The 10,897-nt window shown below is 38.5% G+C and overlaps 2 non-coding genes across 2 annotated transcripts; both read left to right on the plus strand.

Moving 5' to 3' along the window:
• The first annotated feature begins 787 nt into the window (after positions 1-787).
• On the plus strand, positions 788-895 carry LOC130983477 (small nucleolar RNA R71). The gene has a single exon (XR_009087464.1). It is a non-coding gene; the product is annotated as a small nucleolar RNA R71 (small nucleolar RNA).
• Positions 896-9,924: 9,029 nt separating this feature from the next.
• LOC130984009 (small nucleolar RNA R71) lies at positions 9,925-10,032 on the plus strand. The gene has a single exon (XR_009087971.1). It is a non-coding gene; the product is annotated as a small nucleolar RNA R71 (small nucleolar RNA).
• Positions 10,033-10,897: the final 865 nt, after the last annotated feature.

The raw sequence follows: 10,897 nt of genomic DNA on the forward strand, positions 1-10,897 counted from the left end.
TGTTATTTACATTCTGTTCATTTACTTCTTGCCATTTACTCTTATGTTCTTTAAATTTCTGCAACACTTTAATTCCTTGCAATTTATCTTTGATGTCATTTAAGTTTCTTGCACTTTAAGTTTCCGTCATTTACTTTCATTTCATTTCTCTCTTCTAGTTCTTTACATTCCTTGCCATTTAAATTCTTGCAATTATGTTCAAAAATCAAAATGATCATGAAATCAAAACTATGTTAGCTTGACTAAATCTACCATTTAACTAAAGTTGCTTAATCTACCAATCCTCGTGGGATCGACCTCACTCCTAGTGAGTCTTATTACTTGATGCGACCCGGTATACTTGCCGGTTGTACGTGAAATCTTAATTTTTACGTATCAAGGTGTTTCCATAAGGTTCACCCATGTAATTTACCTCTGCCATTGCAGGGTTCTCAGGATCATAAGGTTCTTCTTCAGAAGATGCCTCTTTAGTACTGTTGGATGCATTTTGCCATCTATTCAAACTTTGAGAAATCATGTTGACTTGCTGAGTCAACATTTTGTTTTGAGCCAATATGGTATTCAGAGCATCAATTTCGAGAAACCCCTTCCTTTGAGGCATCCCATTATTCACGGAATTCCTCTCAGAAGTGTACATGAATTGGTTATTTGCAACTATGTCAATAAGTTCTTGAGCTTCTGCAGGCATTTTTTTTAGGTGAATGGATCCACCTGCAGAATAGTCCAGTGACATCTTGGAGAACTCAGATAGACCATAATAGAATATATCCAAAATGATCCACTCTGAAAGCATGTCAGAAGGACACCTTTTGGTCATTTGCTTGTATCTTTCCCAAGCTTCATAGAGGGATTCACCATCTTTTTGTTTGAAGGTCTGAACATCCACTCTAAGCTTGCTCAGCTTTTGAGGAGGAAAGAATTTAGCCAAGAAGGCCGTGACCAGCTTATCCCAAGAGTCCAGGCTATGTTTAGGTTGTTAATCCAACCATGTTCTAGCTCTGTCTCTTACAGCAAAAGGGAAAAGCATGAGCCTGTAGACTTCAGGATCTACTTCATTAGTCTTAACAGTCTCACATATTTGCAAGAATTTAGTTAAAAATTGATAGGGATCTTCTGATGGAAGTCCATGGAACTTGCAGTTCTGTTGTATTAGAGCAACTAGCTAAGGCTTCAACTCAAAATTGTTTGCTCCAATGGCAGGAATTGAGATACTTCTTCCATCAAATTTGGAAGTAGGTGTAGTATAATCACCAAGCATCCTCCTTGCATTATTGTTGTTGAGTTCGGCTGCCATATCCTTTTCTTGTTCGAAAATTTCAGTAAGGTTGTCTCTGGCTTGTTGTAATTTAGCTTCTCTTAGTTTCCTCTTTAGAGTCTTTTCAGGTTCAGGATCAGCTTCAACAAGAATGCCTTTTTCCTTGTTCCTGCTTATATGAAAGAGAAGAGAACAGAAAAAGAAGAGGAATCCTCTATGTCACAGTATAGAGATTCCTTTATGTTAGTAGAAGAAGAAAGGAATAGAAGAAGGAAAAGGTAAGAATCCAAACACAAGGGGGAGGAATGAGTTCGAATTCTTGAGTAGAAGAGAAGTGTTAGTAGATAAATAAATAAATAGAAGAAGATGAGAGAGAGGAGTTTTTGAAAATTAATTTTGAAAAAGGGTTAGTGATTTTTCGAAAATTAAAAGAAGAAATAAAATTAAAATTAAAATTTGAAACAATTAGTTAATTAAAAAGAATTTTGAAAAAGGGGTGAGGAGTTTTCGAAAATTAGAGAGGGAAAAGTGGTTAGTTAGTTTTGAAAAGATAAGAAACAACCAAAAGTCAATTAGTTAGTTGAAAATCAATTTTTGAAAAGATAAGAAGTTAGAAAAGATATTTTAAAATCAAATTTTTGAAAAAGATATGATTTAAGAAGATATGATAAAAAGATATGGTTGAAAAGATATGATTTTTTTAAATTAAATTAATTACTTGACTAACAAGAAACTAAAAGATATGATTCTAGAATTTAAAGATTGAACCTTTCTTAACAAGAAAGTAACAAACTTCAAATTTTTGAATCAATCACATTAATTGTTAGTAAGTTTTTGAAATTTTGAAATAAAGATAAAAAAATATTTTGAAAAATTATTTTTAGATTTTCGAAAATCATGAAAGAAAAATGAAAAAGATTTGATTTTTTTTTGAAAAAAGTTTTGAAAAGATAAGATTTTTAAAATTGAAAATTTGACTTGACTTATAAGAAATAGCTAAGTTTTAAAAATTTTTGACTAAGTCAACTCAAATTTTTTGAAATTTATGAGAAAATTAAGGAAAAGATAATTTTTTGATTTTTTTTAAATTTTTAATGAGGAGAGAGAAAAACATAAATATGATCCAAAACATGAAAATTTTGGATCAAAACACTTAATGCATGCAAGAACACTATGAATGCAAAAATGCATATGAAAAACAAAGAAACACAAAACAAGAAAATATCAAGATCAAACAAGAAGACTTACCAAGAACAACTTGAAGATCATGAAGAACACCATGCATGAGTTTTCGAAAAATGCACAAAATTTTAAAGACATGCAATTGACACCAAACTTAAAAATTGACGCTAGACTCAAACTAGAAACACAAAATATTTTTTATTTTTATGATTTTATTAATTTTTTGTATTTTTTTTTGAAACTAATTTTTGGAAAAACGAAAACAAAGAAATTTTTTTTGAAGAAATATTCTTGAAAACTTTTTTAAAAGAAAATTACCTAATCTGAGCAACAAGATGAATCGTCAGTTGTCCAAACTCAAACAATCCCCGGCAACGGCGCCAAAAACTTGGTGCACAAAATTGTGATCATCAACAATGGCACCAAAAACATGGTAGCGCTCTCAAATGTGAATCACACTTTGTCACAACTTCGCATAACTAACCAGCAAGTGCACTGGGTCGTCCAAGTAATACCTTACGTGAGTAAGGGTCGATCCCACGGAGATTGTTGGTATGAAGCAAGCTATGGTCATCTTGTAAATCTCAGTTAGGCGGATTCAAATGGTTTATAATGGTTTTCGAAAATAATAATAAATAAAGCATAAAATAGATGAAAGAGATACTTATGTAAATCATTGATGGGAATTTCAAATAAGTGTATGGAGATGCTTTGTCCCTGTTGGATCTCTGCTTTCCTACTGCCTTCCTTCCATATTCCTTTCCATGGCAAGCTGTATGTAGGGTATCACCGTTGGCAATGGCTACATCCCATCCTCTCAGTGAAAATGGTCCTAATGCTCTGTCACAGCACGGCTAATCATCTGTCGGTTCCCAATCGTGTCGGAATAGAATCCATTGATTCTTTTGCGTCTGTCACGACGCCCAACAATGGCGAGTTTGAAGCTTGTCACAGTCATTCAATCCCTGAATCCTACTCGGAATACCACAGACAAGGTTTAGACTTTCCGGATTCTCAAGAATAGCCGCCAATAATTCTAGCTTATACCACGAAGATTCTGATTAAGGAATCCAAGAGATACACGCTCGTTCTAAGGTAGAACGGAAGTGGTTGTCAGTCACGCGTTCATAGGTGAGAATGATGATGAGTGTCACGGATCATCACATTCATCATGATGAAGTGCAATGAATATCTTAGAGCAGGAATGGTGCACGAAATTGTGATCTCTACTTTTCACAACTCAAATAGTCCCCGGTAATGGTTCCAAAAACTTGGTGCTCAATACCATGGTCCAAACATAATTTCACAACTTCGCACAACTAACCAGCAAGTGCACTGGGTCGTCCAAGTAATAAATCTTACGCGAGTAAGGGTCAATCCCACGGAGATTGTTGGTATGAAGCAAGTTATGGTCACCTTGTAAATCTTAGTCAGGCAGATTCAAATGGTTATGAATGATATATGAATAAAGCATAAAGATAGAGATACTTATGTAATTCATTGGTGAGAATTTCAAATAAGCGAATGGAGATGCTTTGTCCCTTCCGTCTCTCTACTTTCCTACTGTCTTCATCTAATCCTTCTTACTCCTTTCCATGGCAAGCTGTATGTTGGGCATCACCGTTGTCAGTGGCTACAGTCCCGTCCTCTCAGTGAAAATGTTCAACGCACCCTGTCACGGCACGGCTAATCATCTGTCAGTTCTCAATCAGGTTGGAATAGAATCCATTGATTCTTTTGCGTCTGTCACTAACGCCCAGCCTTCAGGAGTTTGAAGCTCGTCACAGTCATTCAATCATTGAATCCTACTCTGAATACCACAGACAAGGTTTAGACCTTCCGGATTCTCTTGAATGCCGCCATCAATTCTAGCTTATACCACGAAGATTCCGATTAAGGAATCCAAGAGATAAACATTCAAGCCTTGTTTGCTTGTAGAACGGGAGTGGTTGTCAGGCACGCGTTCATAAGTGAGAATGATGATGAGCGTCACATAATCATCACATTCATCAAGTTCTTGAGTGCGAATGAATATCTTGGAATAAGAACAAGCTGAATTGAATAGAAGAACAATAGTAATTGCATTAATACTCAAGGTACAGCAGAGCTCCACACCTTAATCTATGGTGTGTAGAAACTCCACCGTTGAAAATGCATAAGAACAAGGTCTAGGCATGGCCGTGAGGCCAGCCCCTAAAACGTGATCAAAAGATTCAAAGATCTCAAGATGATCTAAGATCCAAAGATGATCTAGAGATCTGAAGTGATCAAAAAATTCAAAGATCTCAAGATGATCTAAGATCCAAAGATGAAAATACAATAACAAAAGGTCCTATTTGTAGAGAACTAGTAGCCTAGGGTTTACAAAGATGAGTAAATGACATAAAAATCCACTTCCGGGCTCACTTGGTGTGTGCTTGGGCTGAGCATTGAAGCAATTTCGTGTAGAGACTTCTCTTGGAGTTAAACGCCAGCTTTTGTGCCAGTTTGGGCGTTTAACTCCCATTCTTGTGCCAGTTCTGGCGTTTAACACCGGGCATTCTTGAGCTGATTTGGAACGCCAGTTTGGGCCATCAAATCTTAGGCAAAGTATGGACTATTATCATTGCTGGAAAGCCAGGATGTCTACTTTCCAACGCCGTTGAGAGCGCGCCAATTGGGCTTCTGTAGCTCCAGAAAATCCACTTCGAGTGCAGGAAGGTCAAAATCCAACAGCATCTGCAGTCCTTTTCAGTCTCTGAATCAGATTTTTGCTCAGGTCCCTCAATTTCAGCCAGAAAATACCTGAAATCACAGAAAAATACACAAACTCATAGTAAAGTCCAGAAAAGTGAATTTTAACTAAAAACTAATAAAAATATAATAAAAACTAACTAAAACATACTAAAAACAATGCAAAAAAGCGTACAAATTATCCGCTCATCACAACACCAAACTTAAATTGTTGCTTGTCCCCAAGCAACTAAAAATCAAATAAGATAAAGAGAAGAGAATATGCAATGAATTCCAAAAACATCTATGAAGATCAGTATTAATTAGATGAGCGGGGCTTTTAGCTTTTTGCCTCTGAACAGTTTTGGCATCTTACTCCATCCTTTGAAATTCAGAATGATTGGCTTCTATAGGAACTCAGAATCCAGATAGTGTTATTGATTCTCCTAGTTAAGTATGATGATTCTTGAACACAGCTACTTTATGAGTCTTGGCCATGGCCCAAAGCACTCTATCTTCCAGTATTACCACCGGATACATACATGCCACAAACACATAATTGGGTGAACCTTTTCAGATTGTGACTCAGCTTTGCTAGAGTCCCCAATTAGAGGTGTCCAGGGTTCTTAAGCGCACTCTTTTTGCCTTGGATCACAACTTTATTTCTTTCTTTTTCTTTCTTTTTCTTTTTCTCCCCTTTTTTTCGTTTTTTTTTTGTCGCTTCTTCTCTCTTTTTTTTTTGTATTCACTGCTTTTTCTTGCTTCAAGAATCATTTTTATGATTTTTCAGATCCTCAGTAACATGTCTCCTTTTTCATCATTCTTTCAAGAGCCAACATTCATGAACCACAAATTCAAAAGACATATGCACTGTTTAAGCATACATTTAGAAAACAAAAGTATTGCCACCACATCAAAATAATTAATCTATTATAAAATTTAAAATTCATGCAATTCTTCTCTTTTTCAATTAAGAACATTTTTCATTTAAGAAAAGTGATGGATTCATAGGACATTCATAACTTTAAGGCATAGACACTAAGACACTAATGATCACAAGACACAAACATAGATAAACATAAGCATGATTTTTCGAAAAACAGAAAAATAAAGAACAAGGAAATTAAAGAACGGGTCCACCTTAGTGATGGCGGCTTATTCTTCCTCTTGAAGATCTTATGGAGTGCTTGAGCTCCTCAATGTCTCTTCCTTGCCTTTGTTGCTCCTCTCTCATGATTCTTTGATCTTCTCTAATTTCATGGAGGAGGATGGAATGTTCTTGGTGCTCCACCCTTAGTTGTCCCATGTTGGAACTCAATTATCCTAGGGAGGTGTTGATTTGCTCCCAATAGTTTTGTGGAGGAAAGTGCATCCCTTGAGGCATCTCAAGGATTTCATGATGAGTGGGATCTCTTGTTTTGCTCCATCCTTTTCTTAGTGATGGGCTTGTCCTCATCAATGGGGATGTCTCCCTCTATGTCAATTCCAACTGAATAACAGAGGTGACAAATGAAATGAGGAAAGGCTAACCTTGCCAAGGTAGAGGACTTGTCCGCCACCTTATAAAGTTCTTGGGCTATAACCTCATGAACTTCTACTTCTTCTCCAATCATGATACTATGGATCATGATGGCCCGGTCTAGAGTAACTTCAGACCGGTTGCTAGTGGGAATGATTGAGCGTTGGATAAACTCCAACCATCCCCTAGCTACGGGCTTGAAGTCATGCCTTCTCAATTGAACCGGCTTCCCTCTTGAATCTCTCTTCCATTGGGCGCCCTCTTCACAGATGTCTATGAGGACTTGGTCCAACCTTTGATCAAAGTTGACCCTTCTAGTGTAAGGGTGTTCATCTCCTTACATCATGGGCAAGTTGAATGCCAACCTTATATTTTTCGGACAAAAATCTAAGCATTTCCCCCGATCCATTGTAAGCCAATTCTTTGGGTCCGGGTTCACACTTTGATCATGGTTCTTGGTGATCCATGCATTGGCATAGAACTCTTGAACCATCAAGATTCCGACTTGTTGAATAGGGTTGGTAAGAACTTCCCAGCCTCTTCTTCGAATCTCATGTCGGATCTCCGGATATTCACTCTTTTTGAGTTTGAAAGGGACCTCGGGGAACACCTTCTTCAAGGCCACAACTTCATAGAAGTGGTCTTGATGCACCCTTGAGATGAATCTCTCTATCTCCCATGACTCGGAGGTGAAAGCTTTTGCCTTCCCTTTCCTCTTTCTAGAGGTTTCTCCGGCCTTGGATGCCATAAATGGTTACGGAAAAACAAAAAGCAATGCTTTTACCACACCAAACTTAAAAGGTTTGCTCGTCCTCGAGCAAAAGAAGAAAGAAGAGAGTAGAAGAAGAAGAAATAGAGAAGATGGAGATGGCTTTGTGGTTCGGCCAAAAGGGGAGAAGTAATGTTTAGGGTGTGTGAAAATGAAGGAGTGAAGATGGGTTTGGGAGGGAAAGTGGTTTGAATTTGAATGGTGAGGTAGGTGGGGTTTTATGAAGGATGGATGTGAGTGGTGAAGAGAGAGATGAGATTTGATAGGTGAGGGGTTTTTGGGGAAGAGGTGTTGAGGTGATTGGTGAATGGGTGAAGAAGAAGAGAGAGGGTGGTGGGGTAGGTGGGGATCCTATGGGGTCCACAGATCCTGAGGTGTCAAGGAAAAGTCATCCCTGCACCAAGTGGCGAGTAAAAATGCTCTCTATGCCAATTCTGGCGTTAAACGCCGGGCTGGTGCCCATTTCTGGCGTTTAACGCCAACTTCTTGCCCCTTCCTGGCGTTTAACGCCTGTCTGGTGCCCCTTTCTGGCGTTATACGCCCAGAATGGTGCCAGACTGGGCGTTAAACGCCCATTTGCTGCCCTTACTGGCGTTTATCTTCCTCCAGGGTGTGCTATTTTTCTTTCTGTTTTTCATTCTATTTTTGCTTTTTCAATTGATTTTGTGACTTCCCATGATCATCAACCTACAGAAAACATAAAATGACAAAGGAAAATAGATAAAATATAACATTGGGTTGCCTCCCAACAAGCGCTTCTTTAATGTCAGTAGCTTGACAATGGGCTCTCATGGAGCCTCACAAATGTTCAGAGCAATGTTGGAACCTCCCAACACCAAACTTAGAGTTTGAATGTGGGGGTTCAACACCAAACTTAGAAGTTGGTTGTCGCCTCCCAACACCAAACTTAGAGTTTGACTGTGGGGGCTCTGTTTGACTCTGTTTTGAGAGAAGCTCTTCATGCTTCCTCTCCATGGTGACAGAGGGATATCCTTGAGCCTTAAACACAAAGAATTCTTCATTCACTTGAATGATCAATTCTCCTCTGTCCACATCAATCACAGCCTTTGCTGTGGCTAGGAAGGGTCTGTCAAGGATGATGGATTCATCCATGCACTTCCCAGTCTCTAGGAGTATGAAATCAGCAGGGATGTAATGGTCTTCAATCTTTACCAGAACATCCTCTACAAGTCCATAAGCTTGTTTTCTTGAATTATCTGCCATCTCTAGTGAGATTCTCGCAGCTTGCACCTCAAAGATCCCTATCTTCTTCATTACAGAGAGAGGCATGAGGTTTACACTTGACCCTAGGTCACACAGAGCCTTCTTAAAGGTCATGGTGCCTATGGTACAAGGTATTGAAAACTTCCCGGGATCTTGTCTCTTTTGAGGTAATTTCTGCCTAGACAAGTCATCCAGTTCTTTGGTGAGCAAAGGAGGTTCATCCTCCCAAGTCTCATTGCCAAATAACTTGTCATTTAGCTTCATGATTGCTCCAAGGTATTTAGCAACTTACTCTTCAGTGACATACTCATCCTCTTCAGAGGAAGAATACTCATCAGAGCTCATGAATGGCAGAAGTAAATCCAATGGAATCTCTATGATCTCAGTGTGAACCTCAGATTCCCATGGTTCCTCATTATGGAACTCATTGGAGGCCAGTGGACGTCCATTGAGGTCTTCCTCAGTGGCGTTCACTGCCTCTTCCTCCTCTCCTAGTTCGGCCATGTTGATGGCCTTGCATTCTCCTTTTGGATTCTCTTCTGTATTACTTGGAAGAGTACTAGGAGGGAGTTCAGTAATTTTCTTGCTCAGCTGACCCACTTGTGCCTCCAAGTTTCTAATGGAGGACCTTGTTTCAGTCATAAAACTTTGAATGGTTTTGATCAGATCAGAGACCATAGTTGCTAAGTCAAAGTGGTTCTGCTTAGAATTCTCTGTCTGTTGCTGAGAAGATGATGGAAAAGGCTTGCCATTGCTAAACCTATTTCTTCCACCATTATTGTTGTTGAAACCTTGTTGAGGTCTCTGTTGATCCTTCCATGAGAGATTTTGATGATTTCTCCATGAAGAATTATAGGTGTTTCCATAGGGTTCTCCCATGTAATTCACCTCTTCCATTGAAGGGTTCTCAGGATCATAAGCTTCTTCTTCAGATGAAGCGTCCTTAGTACTGCCTGGTGCAGCTTGCATTCCAGACAGACTTTGAGGAATCAAATTGACTTGCTGAGTCAATATTTTGTTCTGAGCCAATATGGCATTTAGAGTATCAATCTCAAGAACTCCTTTCTTTTGATTCGTCCCATTGCTCACAGGATTCCTTTCAGAAGTGTACATGAATTGGTTATTTGCAACCATTTCAATTAGTTCTTGAGCTTCTATAGGTATCTTCTTCAGATGAAGAGATCCTCCAGTAGAGCTATCCAATGACATCTTGGATAGTTAAGAGAGACCATCATAGAAAATACCTATGATGTTCCATTCAGAAAGCATGTCAGAGGGACACTTTCTGATAAATTGTTTGTATCTTTCCCAAGCTTCACAGAGGGATTCTCCTTCCTTCTGTCTAAAGGTTTGGACTTCCACTCTAAGCTTACTCAACTTTTGAGGTGGAAAGAACTTTGCCAAGAAGGCATTGACTAGCTTTTTCCAAGAGTTCAGGCTTTCTTTAGGTTGTGAGTCCAACCATATCCTAGCTCTGTCTCTTACAGCAAAAGGGAATAGCATAAGTCTGTAGACCTCAGGGTCAACCCCATTAGTATTGATAGTATCACAGATTTGCAAGAACTCAGCTAAAAACTGATGAGGATCTTCCAATGGAAGTCCATGGAACTTGCAATTCTGTTGCATTAGAGAAACTAATTGAGGCTTAAGCTCAAAGTTGTTTGCTCCAATGGCAGGGATAGAGATGCTTCTCCCATAGAAGTCAGGAGTAGGTATAGTAAAGTCACCCAGCACCTTCCTTGCATTGTTGGCATTGTTGTTATTTTCGGCTGCCATGGGTTCTTCTTCTTTGAAGATTTCTGTTATGTCCTCTACAGAGAGTTGTGCCTTAACTTCTCTTAGCTTTCGCTTCAAGGTCCTTTCAGGTTCAGGGTCAGCCTCAACAAGAATGCTTTTGTCTTTGCTCCTGCTCATATGAAAGAGAAGAGAACAAGAAAATATGGAATCCTCTATGTCACTGTATAGAGATTCCTTGAGGTGTCAAAGGAAAAGAAAAATAGAAGGAGAGGTAGAAGAATTCGAACTTATCAAAAGAGATGGAGTTCGAATTGTTCCTTGAGGAATAGTGTTAGTCCATAAATAGAAGGATGTGAGAAGAGGGGAAGAAATTTTCGAAAATTAAGTAAAAGATTTTAAAAACATTTTGAAAAATACTAATTGATTTTCGAAAACTAAGAGTGGGAAAGAAATCAAGTGATTTTTGAAAAAGATTTTGAAATTATAAATCAAAAAGATA

Source organism: Arachis stenosperma, chromosome 5 (genome assembly GCF_014773155.1).
Source record: "Arachis stenosperma cultivar V10309 chromosome 5, arast.V10309.gnm1.PFL2, whole genome shotgun sequence".
Lineage (NCBI taxonomy): Eukaryota > Viridiplantae > Streptophyta > Magnoliopsida > Fabales > Fabaceae > Arachis > Arachis stenosperma.